Raw genomic sequence first — 17,282 nt, forward strand, 5'->3', positions numbered from 1 at the left:
CACACAAATGTGGCCTTTTTTAATGACTGTCTTACTACAGGATTACAAAAGCACACTACCAGTTACAAAAGACATTGTAACAAGTCAAGTCACCTTTATTTATATAGCACTTTTTACAGTGTAGATTGTGTCAAAGCAGCTTTACATTGATAACTGGTACATCATTTTGGCTGCACAGCAGCTCTTAAAGAATTGTGTCAATGCAGGTAGATCAAAGCACTGTTGAATATCAAATGGCAAGTTGAGGAACTGTGCCACTGGTTGTTGTGTTGATGAGGCCTTCACAATGGATGATCTAGTTGACTCAATCTCTGCTGATACTTCAGGGCTGTGTTGTGCGCAGGTCCTTGGTCTCACCTGGATATGGTTGACTACGGTAAACCTCGGGATAAACAGAAAGACTAATATTAGCGTAGATGCCATTCTACTTCTGATGTAACGAGTACATCTGGTGTTATAGGAAGTGTTCCCGGTTCAGGCTGACCTAATTTATGCAGGTCATGATCTAATGACCTAATTTATACACTGGCAGTTAGTAGAATTTTTCATTAATTAATTTCTTAAATTACCCTTTGACTATGTTCTGCCCCGGCATCTAGTGGCGATTTTTTTTTCTGCCCAATGCCAAACTTACTTGCTGACCCCTGTGCTAGGGTAAGCGAATAGCATGCAAGACATACATTTTGTCATCAGCATATTACGCGTGTATTGTACATGTGCGGCCGGTTCATCTAATCGCCCATACTTTGTACACTACTCGTATATGAACCTGGAATTTTTTTTTTGTTTGTCCACAAGGTGGCAACAATGGACCGGGCCATTGTTTCATAGTTGACAGAGGAATGGAGATGGAACAACATCAACAACAAACTATAAAGTATACTTTGAAAGGCTATGAATTTGGCTGCACATATATGCTAAGTGTATGCTACTAATTTTGTCTCCACCATTTTGTCAATAAGTCACTTTCATCCTCACTTCGGACTGGCTGAGGAAAACAGGGGAAGCTCTCACTGACTTATTTTCCGTTCCTGAAACAATGAGACTGGAAGCTGGCCGTCTGCCCCCGTCTTTGTGTGTGTTTGTGTGCATGTGTGTGAGTTCTTTCGCTCTCAGTCTTCACAGGTCGCAGGGCTTAACCCAACATGGCTCCCTCGTTCCTGTTATTGGACAAGACATTAGTCTCAGTGTCAAGGAGCTTTAGGGTTTTCTGCCAATTTTAGATGTACTACAAATGAGGGTGTGAAACAGCAAGAGCATAAAAACAAATGATCAGTTTGGTGTGTGGTAACTTCAGTGGTATAACAGAGTGCTTTGAAGCATTTATAGAGTCGACTAATTTAAAGTGACACATTTGTTTAACAATAAAAGTATGGTCTTGAGTTTTTTATTTTTGGTCTTTTTAATGTTGAAGACAGTGGAGAGGATAGGAAATGATTGGTAGATTGGTAGGGGGGTTCGTTTCCCCACATGTGCATGGAGCATGTGTCAGTCCAATGCTATGGTTGCAATCTACAAAATCTATATATATATATATATATATATATATATATATATATATATATATATATATATATATATATAAATAGAGATTCTTTATGCAAACTGGAATCAAACTTGTCCTTCTCACATGAATAGCACTGTTTTGTATGTCTGAAGCAAGTGAGCTAACAAATTTGGAAGTGATTTGTCATTTGAGTGATCATAATCAAGGTACACAACAATACAACCTATTTAAGAGATTATAGAGATTCATGAGAGAGTCTAACCAGGACCACCAATAAGGGGGGATAACTGGTTCTTTTGTCCCGGGCCCAGGCTTGAGGATTGTGAAGGGGAGGACCTAGAAAATGACTGTGCCAGAGGGATCAGAAACAAGATTTTGTCCTGGACTCAATAATTACTTACTACAGCCCTGCATCTATCCCTCACAACTTCAATTTCATTTGTGTGTAAGACAGCATCTATCCTTACAACTGCCTCTCAGTGATATGCGTTGTGCAGCAATATCATGGACTCAAAGCTTTGCTAAGTCTTGCTTTTGCTGTGCATATGGAGTTTGTAATCTTACTGATGTTTGATAGAGTGCCATAACAGCATGAAAGTAACACAAACTGGCCAGATTAATCACTACCATATTAAGGCTACAATGCTTTAGCACTCAGCTTGGGACATTTCAAACAATACTTCAGCAAAGAACAATATTTAAGAATTAATTTGATCTGACTCTTACGATGGACACTCCCTTGAACATGCAGAGGAGAGTGTTTGACTCATTGCAACAACAACATCTTCTCTTGTGTCTTATCTACACAAGCAACTCTTTGCTAGTTCCTATGGTTGGAAACAGTATAAAAGAGTCTTTTCTCATTGTCTTGCTTGTTCTGTCTTCCTTACAAAGGCGGGTTCCACAGAGCGTATTTATTGCGCTAATAAAATGAAATGCATGTCTGTGGTGGCAGAATTATTGTGCAATAAAAGTCTGAAGAACCAAAAGATTCTTACCGCAATAATCGAGTCTTAGACACCACAGATATTTCACTTATGGTTTGGCCAGTGGCTGGTATGATGTCACAGGCTACGAGTTAAGTAGGTGTGGGTCATTTTCAGGGTGAAAATTGATTTTATAGTCACAATATCTGTCTGAAATAGCAACTAACTACATTAAAGTATAGGGTCATCCCTACTTTTAGTGCTTTGGGTTAATCTAGCTACATCCATTGCAATGCTCTTAGGTGAAAATTAGAACACAGACAAGCCATGGGATGCTACCTTTTCAATAAGTTCTCAAATTTCTTCCCTGTTGAGCTTTCAACTATCAAGACTTTAAAAAATATTGTGAAGTGGAATGTGAAGAGAAGTTTATTTACCTGCTAAAAAGTAAGAAACTGACTTATTTGTTCACAAGTTCACCTCCTCTGATTTGATCTCATAGGATGGGGTGCGCAACTCTGGCCCTCAAGGTCCACTTTCCTGCAAAGTTTAGCACCAACCATAATCAAACATGGCTGAAAAAGCTAATCAAGGTCTTCAGGTTTACTAGAAGGTTACACACATGTTTATTCCACATATACCAGTAAAATTAGATAGATTAGATAGATTTTAGTTTGCTTCAGGCTAAGCATATTATTGCATTAATATGGAAAGAGAACCAAAGACCCTCCCCTAGTCAATGGATCCAAAAAGTGTCCTGTAAGCTTACCGTAGAAAAGCTGACATATGTAAGGGACGTTAAAAGTCTTTTACAAGAATTGGACTCATGTGGAGTCTAACCAAGTAGATCAGAGAGCATGGGATGATTGAACTGATCATCTTTTGAGAACTGATTATGTCCAGTATTTCATGCAGATGTAGCAGTTCTGTCTACCTCTGACGTAATCCATGAATACGAGGAGTGCCTTTTAATTATGCTTGTTTAGTGGTGTATAAAAGTGCCCATAGTGTCGCTATGTGTGTGCGTCTTCTCTCCCTCAGGTAGCGAGCCACCTTATTTCCGGCAGGACGTATGGACGTTTGTGAGGTAGGAGCTGTTGGCAGTGATTGCGGTCTGTTTGTGGGTTTATTATACAGGGTTTCATGGGTTTATGAGTGTGGACTGAGGAGCTTTGTTGGATGCCATAATCTGTTTTTACAGAAATGCGTTTAGCACGCAACGGTTTATGTGCCATGTGAGTCGCATTACAGGTATGTTTTGATTTTGAGCATATAGCCGTATGATCGTTAGCGGCCTGGCTGGTTAAATTTATGTTTTGTGTGTTGAATTTTACATTTAAGGTGTGGGCCAACATGCAAGTGACGTTACAGTGGGCTTTGTGTCTTGTTTAAATCTCCGTTTGGATGCCTGTCGTGCTGGCATATATAGATATATAATTTATGTATATATATTACTTTGTTTATTTTCTGTGATTGATTTAAGTGGCTTTTGTTATTATATTCTTCTTTTTGCCTTGTTTGATGTGAGGTTGTTGTTTTGAATGTGTCTTTTTTTGTAATACTGCTGGCTACTGTTTCCAACCTGACAACCGATTGGTTATTGTGGTGATTGGACATGGCCCCTTGACCAGTTTGGTAGGATTGACCTGGCGAACTTGCATACTGGTTGAAACTGTGTGATGCATGTTTGTTTTACTGTGTTTTTTTTAAACGACTTTGTCAGTGGCTGTTTTAGTTTTTTTTTTTTTTTTTTTTTCCCCTTCAGAATTGGGGCAGCCCAATGCAGAGGATCAGCATCTCTCGTTGCTGTGCTGGTGGGTATTTTGCATGAATGCAGTGTCCAAAGTGAGGTGCGGCGTGCTGTGGTGTGAGTGTACACATGTGACTGCTGGGTTTCTTGGATTAGTGTGGCCAACCCCAATTCTGAAATTGGTAGGGAGAAACCTTGTTAGAGTTCTCCCTGGCTTTGCTGAGTGTTTTTTAAAAAGGTAAAAAGCCAGTCGCCCCACGTTATTTCTAATGGCGATATTGTCGTGAGAGATCAATTTGTTGAATGTGTGTCCGATAATGCGCTTCGTTGAGAGCTGAAACGATTGATAAGATGCCAGCCCACTGTAATGTTGTTAGAGGTCCAGGGGGAAGCAATTCGATGGAGCGGTTCTTTGGCACCAGCGGCACCAGTCCGTCTTGTTATATCTCGACGATATCATCGTGTTTTCCTCGTCCGTGCAACAACATCTACAGAGACTGAGGATGGAGCCAAAGGCCTCAAAGTAAAGCTGGGGAAATGTAAGGTATTTGGGGCATGTAATTTCGGCTCAGGGAGTGGCAATGGATACAAGTAAGGTGGAGGCTGTAGCTCAGTGGCCTTGTCCTATGACGGTGTCAAATTTGCGAACCTTCTTGGGGTTTGTCAGCTACTACAGGCGTTTTATGGAGGGGTTCGCCAAGTTGGCGGACCCATTACACAAAATAGTGGCCGAACTAACTTGAGGTAAGTCAGGTAATCGTAGTCAGGCGGTGGCAGTGGTATGGTCCCCACAGAGGGGACCATAAAGAGGAAGTCTTTCAGACCTTAAAACGTAAGCGTACGAATGCACTAGTCTTGGCATATGCAGATTTTACACAACTTTTCATACTGGACGTTGATGCCAGTTATGCAGGGCTTGGAGCAGTGCTTTCATAGGAAGTTAGTGGGAAGTCAGGCCTGTTGCTGTCACAGACACGTCAGGCTCCCTGCAATACCCACGCACTCAATCACCGGAGTTCTAATCACTGCCACCTGCACGTCATCATCCCCGCAATCACCAGCACTATATAGCCCACACTCACACACACAGTCTTTGTCCGGTCTCGTTTGATATACAGACTCATGTATACTTACCTCAAGGACTCCAACCTGCTACTTACCTGATACCAGTGATCCTAGTCTCTCCAGTGTCTCCAATTCCCTATCATCACATTGAACTATCTATCCAGCATTTACTCACCTGCTCATTGCTGAATTTCAATAAACAACCTTACTTCCTTTTACTTCTGCCTCCATGTCGTCTGTACCGTAACAGTTTCTTACGGTAGCCGTAGCCTTCAGGCGGCTGAGCGTAACACTGCCACATACAGCTCTATGCAGCTCGAGTTTTTGGCCCTTAAGTTGGCCATGGCCAAAAAATTGAGAGAATACCTGTTAAGGCACAAGTGCGTTGTACGCACCGATAATGATCCATTAAGTCATCTGGCCAAGCTGGGTGCTACAGAGCAGAGGTGGGCTGCTGAATTGGCCGTGTTTGATTTTGAGATCCAGTACCGGGCGGGTAGAGCTAACCAAAATGTGGATGCACTATCACGGTTACTTTCTGCGAGGCAACGGACTGATGGTAGTGACTCGCTAAGGGTGGTTGTGTCAGAGCTGTTGAGGCGAGCAGTGATTATAGAACCAGTGCAGGTGACCACGTTGAGTGCAATGCATGCTTTGCTGAGTCGTTCAGCACCTGACATTATGGCTTTACAGGAGGCAGACCCAGTCATAGGAGAAGCCTTGAAGTTTTGGCAACAAGAGCAACACCCAGGGCTGCAAGAGCGGCGACTCTTGCCTAAGCCAGTGACCATGCTCCTTCGACAATGGGACTGGTTAGTGGAGCAAGAGGGCTTGTTGAATCGTAAGGCTTTCCGTCCTGACGGAGGGGAAGTGGTGCTCCAGGTAGTAGTGCCGTTAACCTTGCAGCCAGAGGTATTGACATCATTACACCAGCACCATGGACATCAAGGCATTGAACGCACCTTAGAGCTGGTACGGCAGCAATGCTACTGGCCAGGTATGTCCATTGTTGTGGCCCGTTGGGTTCAGGAGTGCGAGCGGTGTCAGCCAGCCAAAGATGTGGCACCAGTTGCTCGAAGTTACATGGGGCATTTCTTGGCCTCCCGGCCGAATGAGATAGTGGCTATTGATTTTACAGTGTTAGAGCAATCTCAGGCTGGGCAGGAGAATGTGTTAGTAATGACTGATGTATTCATCAAATTTACTGTGGCGGTTCTCAACTGGGATCAGCAGGCTAGGACTGTGGCTCGGGTCTTGGTGGAGGAATGTTTTTTTTAAATTTGGGGTTCCTGGGCGGATTCATTCGGACCAGGGCCGCAATTTTGAGTCTAGCTTGATTCAGCAGTTGTGCCGTCTCTACAAGGTGGGAAGGTCTCGCAGCACTCCATACCATCCAGCCGGTAATGGCCAGTGTAAAAGGTTCAGTCGGACCTAACACAGCTTGTTGCGAACCTTACACACCGAGAGAAAGAGAGACTAAGAATCTTGCCTAGCGCAGGTGCTGTTTTGCTATAATACCACTCCCTACCAGGCCACAGGTGAGTCTCGCTTCTTTTTAATGTTTGGGCATTATAGATTTGTTTTGCCTATAGATTTCTTGCTTGGCCAGATCCGAGAGCCAGTGGCAGGTCAAGTACACAGGTGGATTGAGGAGCATCAGGCACAGTTGCAGGTCACCATTGATGGTGCTTGAAAACGGCTGCAGGTTGTGGCAATCTCCCTTAGAGTCTGGTTGACTCACCGGTGCCCTTGGAGACAGAGGTGGAACTAAAAGATGGTGATCTGGCATATGTAGTGTCTGAGGCTCCATCGACTGGTTGTGAAGGGTCCGCTGTAAGTATGCCTTTGTTATTATATTCTTCTTTTTGCCTTGTTTGATGTGAGGTTGTTGTTTTGAATGTGTCTTTTTTTGTAACACTGCTGGCTACTGTTTCCCACCTGACAACCGAATGGTTATTTGGGGGGGGGGGGGGGGGGGGCAAGACTAGAGACTGGCAGAAGAGCACATGGCACACACAAACAAAATGCCAAGATGCACGGAGCATGGATGTCAGAACCCAAACACCGAAACTGAAACAAGACTAGACTGAAGCGTCAGGATCCAGACACCATGCACCGAACATTTAAGACAGACATAAGAGAACAACCCCAACCCCAACAACAGTATATGGTTCACATCCTCTACAATTATCAAGGTGTTTCTAGTTTAGAGGAGAACTTAAGACCACATTTAGCAGTTGTTTAATCCAAAGTGTCTTATATTACAGGGACAATCCCACTGAAGTAGCCTGTGGTTAAAAGACTTGGCAGCTCAAGGCTTGTGTCTTTCAGGGCCTGAACCAATAACCTTCCGGTTACCATGCCTTCTACTACACCACTCTATCCTCAATGGAAGGTCTGAGGAAAGTAAAATCTCAGGTCTCACATAGTCATTTTTAGCACGAGCAAAAAAAGACACTATCAGCAGCCGCTACTAGAAAGAGTGATGAAATATGCAACACCATTTGCCAGTTGCAAACACTTGATGTTCCAAAAGAGATTGGCGGATGCCAGGAGAACATTACCTCCCTGAATTGCATGGTGCCAAATGTAAAGTTTACTGGAGATTGAACTTTTTTTTTTTTTTTTTTGGATATAACTCCAATGGGGAATGCTGCGTTATTCTCAGCATGACAACGTCCCTGTGCAACAAAATGAGTTATGAGGTGTGTGTACAGGAACTTACCTGACCAGCACAGAGCCCAGGTGTCAACTCTACTCTTAACCTTTAGGATCAATGCTATTTTTTGATTAAAGTTTGTGTGAATTGGGCACTGGCTGTGTTGTTAGACACTCTGTGTTGCTGTCAAATGTGCGTGTACACTACAGAGAGTTTTTGACTGCGTCGTTCACTCATGTTCCACTTGTGCGTCAGCACTCTTACCGCAGTCTCTCTTTCCAAAATCTCTCCCAAGTTCTTTCTAAACCCTGCAAAACCACCACTGCCCTCCCCATCTCTCTCTCTTTCTCACCCAGCTGTGCAGAAAGTGAACCCCATTTCCTCAGCTGCCTGTTTCTCTCTCTCTCTTTCTGGACCGATGTGTGGAAAGCAGGCTTTAGTTTCTGTGGTCACCATTCCAGGGGAGCCTCCCTCATTCCTGCCGGTTTATGTCAAACAAGCTTTGCCGGTCTCCTGTGTAGCAATAAATTAGCCTGGGTTTAAATACTAATCTTATAGAGAATTTTCATCTAGTTTTGATGTGCTCTGTAAATGTTTTTGACCTCTCTGGAATGTCTTTTCCCTAAAATTGTACACATTGTTTGTGTATGATTCATAGTCTTTAGTGCATGATGGGTTCATAAATTGGGAGGTGGCTGCATAATTTGGCATGGATATGTAGTTTAATTAGCTCATGCAGCAACGCCTACTTTAAAATGCTGTAGTTGACTGGAAAAAAGCATAAATGTAATATTCTTAGTGGGGTCATTTTACTTATTTGTATGCTTGTCTGCTTGATAATGATACTCAGATGAGCTCTAAAGGTTATAACATCACTGACTTTGTGGTGGATCTTGAATCATTCTTATCATGGTGTGTGAGAAAACTGAAATCAAAATTACAATTAAAAACAATACTTTAGCGCCCCCTGTTTGTCTAATATGACCAATTCTGCTTTTTGAACAAACAATTAGAAGTTGCCAGCAGATGGCACTCTAAACTAATAACAATAAATGTACACTTATTACAATAAAGCAGCTTAGGCAGTAAGGAGGTGGAAGTGGAAATAATTAAGAAAATAAAATAAAATAAAAAATCACCACAAAACTCTAGACATGTACATGCTTCTTATAGAACAAACAGTACTGAGTCAGCAATAAACTGAAGTTTATTGATTATAATGGTTTGACGTGATTCCAAAGGTTTCACAGATTTAATTTCACAGAGAAAGTTTGCTACTTTATCAAGCAGAGAGGAACTTCTACCTAGACTGCTGAGGTCCTGTGGTACAGAGATAGACAATATAACCCACACCCCTCCTTCACCTAATTTTACCCTTCATTGCTGATCCTAATAAGGCCACAACTACAGTAGGGAGTAGTGTGTGTATGTATTTGCGTGTAGTTAATGAACATGTCAGATGCAAACACACCTGGGGATATGGATATGTTACACAGCAGGGTTCTTACAGCAGGCTGGTTTAAATAAACAGAATTCCATTAATGTTGCAACATTTTCCCTTTTAATGAATGATGCGATTTAATATGACTTATACATAGCCAAAGTGAAAGGAAATAAAATGCTTTAACCAGCCAAAGGTCTTCCAGTCTGGTGTGGTTTATGTGGTATCCCAGCCTGTCAGCTGATTCCTTGAAACCCTTCTCACAGTTTGGTGGATTTTATATCCCTATGAAACAATACTGTTTTGTTTTGTTTTTTTAATCAAATGTTAATCAACTTTTTGCCACATGGCCTTCCATGCATAGATGTACCATTAATGCAAATTCATAAGTATTAGTATATTTACTTGTTCTTCTTTACATAAAATACAATTTATAGTTCTACATATTTTTTTTTATGTGTAAAACTGTTAAATTAGTTTATGTCTCTCAAACTCCAGTCTGCCCTGTTTAATTGGTGCTACTTTAAATCACAGGACTTCCTTGGAAGGGTAGCAACTTCAAGAGAAAAAGTAAATATTAGTCATAAACTTTTCTCTCGTTTCCTCATTTTTATTAGACTTACTTAATAGTGTAAAACATAACATGTCCACCCTGTTGTGCAATTTATACTGGACATTATTTTTTTTAACAGATTTTATATATCTATTAAAATTCTTCCTAAATGTTAATCTTCTGCTATACCATGTTGTTATGTATGCATACTACTAATGGACTTCATTAGCTTAAATGTCCACCCTGTTACACATTATGTTGTAAAATCTCATGTAACAGGGTGGAAAAAAATATCCTAGAATGTGAAAGTGAAATATTTGGTTAGAATTATTATACAGTCTTGTAGGAATGACCCTAAAGCCATTAAACATACCAGCTTATCTAGTTTTGGTCAGGTCTGGAGTCCAGATAATCACCATAGGCTTGTTTAAGCTAGTAGGGTGGCTGGATTAATCTGGTGTTTAGCTGGTTTAGCTTTTCAGTCAGCTGTTTTTTTTTTTTTTCATCAGGTTATTACATCAAAACTTCATTAAAAAAATACATCTTGAAGTATAAAAAATAGCCATTACAAATAATAAATAAATACCGAGCAATTATCTTTATAGGTAGTTTATGAAGTACAAAAACATAAGGGCTGACATGCCATTTTGCAAATATTGCTGTAAATCTGGGGCCGTATTCACAAAACATCTTAAGGTTAAAATAAGCTCCTGACTTGCTGATTTTGGAGAAGCTCTTAAAAATAATGGGCATGTCAGTCCTAAATTCACAAATCATTTTATCGCTAAAACTAGCTCCTAAATCTGTGAAAAGTTAGGAGTAGTCAAAAGGACTTCTAAGACCAAGTAACAAACAATCCTAAAATGGCTGTTGCTGGCAATCTGCCTCAGCAATCCACCCAAAGACACTGACACCTATTTGTCAGAGTAACTAAAATGCTAAATATATCTCTGTGGCTTGAGTTCAGTTTTGGAAATTGTTGTTCTCAAAGTGCATTATGCTACAATAAAGACAATGGCCAGCAAGACATGGTCTTGGCCTTGTATCACACAATAATACCAGCCTGCTCGCACAGAGCCTGTGATTGCTCTGTGAGGAGCAGTGTTTCTTGGTCAAGAGGGACAGAAGGATGGGAAAAAAGGGAGAGGGGGAGAAGGATTATTTTGTTCTTCTCTCCACTCTATATTACATGGTCAAAGCGGTTAAGCTCTGCGTGAAATCGGCCAAGGTTTTGTGCCACAATACCGCAGAGCAGCTTTGCTTTTAGTTCAGCCTAACCTCCCTCTTAGACTGTGGGTGGCTACAAATATTGAATGCTGGTGTTTATAGTGCACAGATATATTTCAGTGCAGGTTTGGCCACAGTTTGCAGAAATATAAATGTGTGTTTTCCTATACTAACAAAAAAGTACCATTGTTAATTGGATGTGGTTCTGTGGTAATATCTTGGTTTTTGGACATGTAGCATTGTGGTAGAACCATGGTAATCTCTGAAATACAGTAGTGGCCAAAAGTGATGTGCAAAGTGATTTGCTTTTAATGACCCTATAAGTTCGATTGAAGGAAAATATTTTATATTTTTTAAATATGAGGGAAGAACAAAACACTAAACTTGGTTAAGGTATTGATCTGACAAAGTTATTGGGCAAAAAAGGCAAACTACAGCTACATGTTTTATTTTACTATACAAAAAAAACAAAACAAAGAGATGCATAGAAAAACAAAAGCTCACAGGGAAAATCATACATTGATTATAATAAAATCAGTTATGAATATTTCATTGGTTCTCTCATTTTTGCATTGTTCATAATTTCTTTGACAGCCTTTCAGTTGTCATGACAGTTGGCATATTTCATTGCATTAAAATAAAAGAACTGACTCCGACTCCAAGCACTATGCTACGCCATATTCTTACAAATTTTTTTAAAGGGACCATAAACTCCATTTTTAAAAATGTACAATGTTCTTTGAGGTCCACTGATAATGTTAGCAAGATTTTTACATTAAAAACCATCCTAATTTAGAAGAAATAGTAATTTCTATCCTGTTTTTGACACTCTCTTTCAAACACTTTTGACGGACATGCCGCATTCAAGACTTGCTATGATTGAGTAACAGTTTTGCATCTAAAAATCATTTTTCAACTTCCCACCATTAGACTTGGAATTGTTTTGAAAACTTCTGATCATTCGTCATACATGTTTGAACCAGTCTGTTCTCGAATTGGAAGACAAACCTACACCTTAAATACCAAGGATACATGGTAATTGATCATCTTAATTTATATTTATCCTCATGTATTTGTGAGGTAGCATTGTATTTTATTACATTATATTAGTATTGAAACAAAGACGAAAGGTGTTTATTTCATTACATAGTTGAAAGATTTGCCAACTGTGAAACATTTAGGCTTATTAAATATGCTTCATAAGTCTTGGTTGTGGCAAATAAATTTTTTAAGTACTTGGAGTTACCACAGTTAGTTTACACCATAACTTGGGGTGTTTTGTGTTAACAAATTATGAATGACCATCGTGTGTCGCACTGTCATTCTTATATTCATTGTTCATCATTTTCTGTAAAGTAAAAGTAAAGTGAGTACAAAGCAGACAAAGCAATTGTTACGGGTGTGTTGTATTGGAGAGACCATCCTGGAGACCTCACACCGGTGCAGGGGGAAGAGCAGACATGAACGGAGGTCTCCAGGAGGGGTCCATACATCCTAGCCGCCATGGCAGATCAGTGTCCGTGGGCGGCCATGGCGGGTCAGGGGCCGTGGCAGGCCATGGAGGGTCAGGAGCCGCTGAAACCCTGCCCACATACTCCCCACCCACGTGTAATAGCCCTCCCCCCCAAAAAAAAATATTTAAGGGGGCTCAGGAGACGCTTGAAGAGTCTGAGGAACGGAGTGGGTTCGTGGACTGGAGTGAGCTCGTCTGTGCTTGGAGCGGGCTCGGTGGCGGCTGGAGCTACTGACTCGGCGGCGACTGGAGCTACTGGCTCGGCGGCAGCTGGAGCTACTGACTCGGCAGCGGCTGGAGCTACTGACTTGGCGGTGGCTGGAGCTACTGGCTTGGCGGCGGCTGAACTACTGGCTCGGCGGTGGCTGGAGCTACTGGCTCGGCGGCGGCTGGAGCTGGCTCTGGAAGAGGGGTCCAGTCTATCCCCTCATACACAATTAAAATCCCAACAGGAACTGGAGCGGGCTCAGTGGCAGGAAACTCAGGACGCTTGGGCTGCACTGTGGCAGGAAACTCAGGGAACTCAGGCTGCACGGAGGCAGAAAACACAGAGGTCTTGGGCTGCACGGAGGCAGAAAACTCAGGGGACTTGGGCTGCATGGAGGCAGGAAATTCAGGGGTCTTGGGCTGCATAGTGGCCTTTTCCTTCTTCCTCTTCCTTCTTTTAGGCCATCTGGGCTCAGTGCAGAGTCCAGGAGACAAGGGAACTATGACAGCAATAGTGACACAAAGGTAAAAACACAATTACTCACACTTTGTTGTTGCAACATTACTGTCGGATATATACCACTACAGCATTTTTTATTTTCAGTCTCTCTAAAAAGCCAGCGTCAAACTGTCTTATTTAAAACAAATCTAAAATGAAGTGAACAAACAAACAGACTGACGCGATCTGGAACTTTGTTAAAAATAAAGTTCATCCACACTGAAGATCACAAGTAAGTCAATGCAAAGACATTGTTTTTCCACAACTTGACACTTCAAACATCTTCTAATCCTCAGAGGCATTGCTATAGTTTTGTTGCTGGAGTAATAATGTGTTTGCGTCTCTCTCGTATTTACTACTACATTACATGAGCGAATCGGTGGGCGGGGCTAAAGAGGAAATGATGTAGAAGTAGGCGGTCTTTCATTGCACTCTTATGTCATAGTAAGATAAAATATGAAATGAGTCGTTTTCTGAGCTTGGTTTTAATAAAAGCTGTTTCTGTTCCGAAACTTATATATGGGCCTCTTATATATCAAAAGATCAAGGAAAATTTGATTTCTCAAATCATGAACCCTTTAATAGTATTTGACAAAAGGGTGACATTTTCCTTGGCCAGTCATCCCTTTTGGAAACTCCTGTTGGGTCTTAGATATTGTATTTAATGATGTCTTTTTGTTGGGGAAAAATGTATTGAAAATGAATAAATTGTAAGTGGGTGTGTAATAAATGACTTGATTTAAAGGGGACCTATTATGCAAAAGAGTGAACATAGCAGTCTTCATACTTATTTTTGAAGTGAATGTGCCCCCTTATACCTAAATTCATTTATGTCATTTTACACCAGACTGCTTTGTGAACAAGGGTCAATGCAAAGGGAACAATACAAAACAAGTTTTGCTAAAAAGATGTTACTGTAATGTAGCGGGACTCAAGGTAAGATCCATCTGCAAGCTTTATTGAAGTTAGAGTGGTCGTACAGGCAGGGTCAGAGAGGAGCAAACAGGAATCACAAGGAACAGGCAGAATCGTGGTCAAAATACAGGCAATGGTCAAAGGCAGGCAGATATCAATCACAGAAGAGGATAACAAGGCAAGGGTCAAAGACAGGAACAGACAGGAAAACAGGATAACGTTTGGAATTGACACACAGGGTAATCAAGACTTCGCGATTGGATGGTGTGAGTGAGAGTCCTTTTATAGTCCAGGTAACAAGCTGCAGCTGGGTGTGGTGATTAGTGAGGAGTGTGTGCATGGCTGTATGTGGCGACAGGTGATTGGTGTGGAGTGAACATGTGACTGACAGGGAGAATTGTGGGAAGTGTAGTCCGGGGAGTGACAGGAGCAGACTGTGATCATGACATAATGCCCCCCTCCCGGAAGGCGCGTCCTCGCGGCGTAAACGGAACAGTTAGGGAGGGGGGGTGGGTGCATTGGAGATCTACTGGTAGCCGGGAACGGATCTCCAATGCATGTTCTAGGAACTTGGGCAACCACGGAGGGTCAGGAGCCTCGGGTAGCCACGGCGAGTCAGGTGGTCTGGGTAACCACGGTAGGTCAGGTGGTTTGGGTAACCACGGTAGGTCAGGCGGCCTGGGTAACCACGGCAGGTCAGGCGGCCTGGGTAACCACGGCAGGTCAGGCGGCTTGGGTAACCACGGCAATGAGTCCATACATGGCCCAAGTGGGCTACAGTCCATGAATGGCCCTAGTGGGCTACAGTCCATAAATGGCCCTGACAGTTCCCACCCACCAGCTCCCCACCCCTAGGTATACTGCCCCCCCCAAAAAAGTTCTTGGGGATTTCAGCGGGGCCCGTCGCAGGTTCATGGGCAAGGAGTTCGGGTGGTGCCGGCAGGGCCAGGCGTGTGGGTGAAGCCGGCAGGGCAAGACGCCTGAATGGCGCTGGCAGCGCAAGGAGTTTGAGCGGCGCCGGCAGGGCTGGAAGCTTGGGTGGTGCCGGCAGGACTGGAAGCTTGGGTGGTACCGGCAGGACTGGAAGCTTGGGTGGTACCGGCAGGACTGGAAGCTTGGGTGGTACCGGCAGGACTGGAAGCTTGGGTGGCACCGGCAGGACTGGAAGCGTGGATGGCGCCGGCCGGGCTGGAAGCTCGGGTGGCGCCGGCAGGGCGAGGAGCACAGGTGGCGCCGGCAGGGCGAGGAGCACAGGTGGCGCCGGCAGGGCGAGGAGCTCAGGTGGCGCCGGCAGGGCAAGGAGCTCAGGTGGCGCCGGCAGAGCGAGACACCTGGGCGGAGTGGGAGAGACCTCTGGAGTAGTCTCCGGACCCCCAGCGGCCTCTTGAAATGCTTCTGAGCCTTGAGGAATGAAAGAAGCCTTCTTCCTCCTTCTCCTCCTCTTCCGAGGGTGAGGCGATGTTTCACCGGTTGGAGTGGGTTCTGGAGCAGACTCACTGGCTGAAGCAGGTTCTGGAGCGGACTCAATGGCTGGAACACCCCCTACATCTTTCAGCATTGCAGGGGCGGCCATCTTGCCCGTGGGCACTGGCAAAGCAGCCATCTTGTCCATCGCATCCAGGGCGCTTGAGAGCGTTGCAACCGACGAACTTGAGAGCGTTGCAACCGACGAACTTGAGAGCGTTGCAACCGACGAACTTGAGAGCGTTGCAACCGACGAACTTGAGAGCGTAGCGTCCGACGAACTTGAGAGCGTAGCGTCCGACGAACTTGAGAGCGTAGCGTCCGACGAACTTGAGAGCGTAGCGTCCGACGAACTTGAGTGCGAAGCGGCCGGCTGGCTTGAGTGCGAAGCGGCCGGCTGGCTTGAGTGCGAAGCGGCCGGCTGGCTTGAGAGCGAAGCGGCCGGCGAGGACTTGGGGATGCCAGCTGCTCGGACCGTAGTCAGTGGAGGATCAGCCACACTGGAACGCAACCCTCTCCGCTCCCGGACTGATCTACAGACGTGACGTGACTCTGGGCGATCAGCGGCGACGTGACGTTGCTCTGGGCGATCAGCGGCGACGTGACGTTGCTCTGGGCGATCAGCGGCGACGTGACGTTGCTCTGGGCGATCAGCGGCGACGTGACGTTGCTCTGGGCGATCAGCGGCGACGTGACGTTGCTCTGGGCGATCAGCGGAGACGTTGACTGGTGTTGCTGTTATGGGAGCCGCCATCTTGTGAGTGTCCTTTGGCGCGGCAACCATTACATGATTAAGCGAGGAATCATGTTCCCCCGCTTCACCCACAGTAAACTGAGAGCCAACAGTCAACAAGGCATAATCCAAAAAATGACTAAGGGTGGAACGGGGTCCATTGTGAACTAATTGTTCTTTGAGTGGCTGGTTCACTCCATCACAAAAAAAGTCAATAAGTGCGCAGTCAGGCAGATCCGAATAATAAGCTAGGTTTAGGTATTCTGTGATGTAATCCTCCAGTGAACGTGTGCCCTGCGTACTCCATAACAACAACTGATCAATGTCCATACCGTACAAATGTCCTCCGGGAAAGCTGCTGGATCGTGGTGGTGGCGAAGTCTTCTGTAATGTAGCGGGACTCAAGGTAAGATCCATCTGCAAGCTTTATTGAAGTTAGAGTGGTCGTACAGGCAGGGTCAGAGAGGAGCAAACAGGAATCACAAGGAACAGGCAGAATTGTGGTCAAAATACAGGCAATGGTCAAAGGCAGGCAGATATCAATCACAGAAGAGGATAACAAGGCAAGGGTCAAAGACAGGAACAGACAGGAACAGACAGGAACAGACAGGAACAGACAGGAACAGACAGGAACAGACAGGAACAGACAGGATAACGCTTGGAATTGACACACAGGGTAATCAAGACTTCGCGATTGGATGGTGTGAGTGAGGGTCCTTTTATAGTCCAGGTAACAAGCTGCAGCTGGGTGTGGTGATTAGTGAGGAGTGTGTGCATGGCTGTATGTGGCGACAGGTGATTGGTGTGGAGTGAACATGTGACT

This window comes from Chanodichthys erythropterus, chromosome 20, assembly GCF_024489055.1.
Source record: "Chanodichthys erythropterus isolate Z2021 chromosome 20, ASM2448905v1, whole genome shotgun sequence".
Classification (NCBI taxonomy): domain Eukaryota; kingdom Metazoa; phylum Chordata; class Actinopteri; order Cypriniformes; family Xenocyprididae; genus Chanodichthys; species Chanodichthys erythropterus.